The sequence below is a fragment of the Bombina bombina genome, unplaced genomic scaffold (genome assembly GCF_027579735.1).
Source record: "Bombina bombina isolate aBomBom1 unplaced genomic scaffold, aBomBom1.pri scaffold_1101, whole genome shotgun sequence".
Taxonomy (NCBI): Eukaryota; Metazoa; Chordata; class Amphibia; order Anura; family Bombinatoridae; genus Bombina; species Bombina bombina.
In genome coordinates this window covers 74,068-75,813 of record NW_026512501.1, presented here as the reverse complement: position 1 = coordinate 75,813, position 1,746 = coordinate 74,068, and positions in this window count along the sequence as shown.

Below are 1,746 nucleotides of genomic sequence, written 5' to 3'. Positions count from 1 at the left end.
TACACACACATCACCCTGACACTACACCTCATACACATCAGTGTGAGTCTGCTATTCCTCTAAACACACAGCACCCTGACACTACACCTCATACACATCAGTGTGAGTCTGCTATTCCTGTACACACACAGCAGCCTGGCACTACACCTCATACACATCAGTGTGAGTCTGCTATTCCTGTACTCACACAGCACCTGACACTACACCTCATACACATCAGTGTGAGTCTGCTATTCCTCTAAACACACAACACCATAACACTACACATCATACACATCAGTGTGAGTCTGCTATTCCTCTAAACACACAGCACACTGACACTACACCTCATACACATCAGTGTGAGTCTGCTATTCCTCTAAACACACAGCACCCTTACACTAAACCTCATACACATCAGTGTGAGTCTGCTATTCCTGTACACACACAGCACCCTGACACTACACCTTATAACATCAGTGTGAGTCTGCTATTCCTGTACACACACAGCACCCTGACACTACACCTTATAACATCAGTGTGAGTCTGCTATTCCTGTACTCACACAGCACCCTGACACTACCCCTCATACACATCAGTGTGAGTCTGCTATTCCTGTACACACACAGCACCCTGACACTACACCTTATATATAACATCAGTGTGAGTCTGCTATTCCTGTACTCACACAGCACCCTGACACTACACCTCATACACATCAGTGTGAGTCTGCTATTCCTCTAAACACACAGCACCCTCACACTACACCCCATACACATCAGTGTGAGTCTGCTATTCCTGTGCTCACACAGCACCCTGACACTACACCTCATACACATCAGTGTGAGTCTGCTATTCCTGTACACACACAGCACCCTGACACTACACCTCATACACATCAGTGTGAGTCTGCTATTCCTGTACACACACAGCACCCTGACACTACGTCCCATACACATCAGTGTGAGTCTGCTATTCCTGTACTCACACAGCACCCTGACACTACACCTCATACACATCAGTGTGAGTCTGCTATTCCTGTACACACACAGCACCTGACACTACACCTCATACACATCAGTGTGAGTCTGCTATTCCTGTACTCACACAGCACCCTGACACTACACCTCATACACATCAGTGTGAGTCTGCTATTCCTGTACACACACAGCACCTGACACTACACCTCATACACATCAGTGTGAGTCTGCTATTCCTGTACTTACACAGCACCCTGACACTACACCTCATACACATCAGTGTGAGTCTGCTATTCCTCTAAACACACAGCACCCTCACACTACACCCCATACACATCAGTGTGAGTCTGCTATTCCTGTACACACATAGCACCCACACACTACACCTCATACACATCAGTGTGAGTCTGCTATTCCTCTAAACACACAGCACCCTGACACTACACCTCATACACATCAGTGTGAGTCTGCTATTCCTGTACACACACAGCACCCTGACACTACACCTCATACACATCAGTGTGAGTCTGCTATTCCTGTACACACACAGCACCCTGACACTACGTCCCATACACATCAGTGTGAGTCTGCTATTCCTGTACTCACACAGCACCCTGACACTACACCTCATACACATCAGTGTGAGTCTGCTATTCCTGTACACACACAGCACCTGACACTACACCTCATACACATCAGTGTGAGTCTGCTATTCCTGTACTCACACAGCACCCTGACACTACACCTCATACACATCAGTGTGAGTCTGCTATTCCTGTACACACAC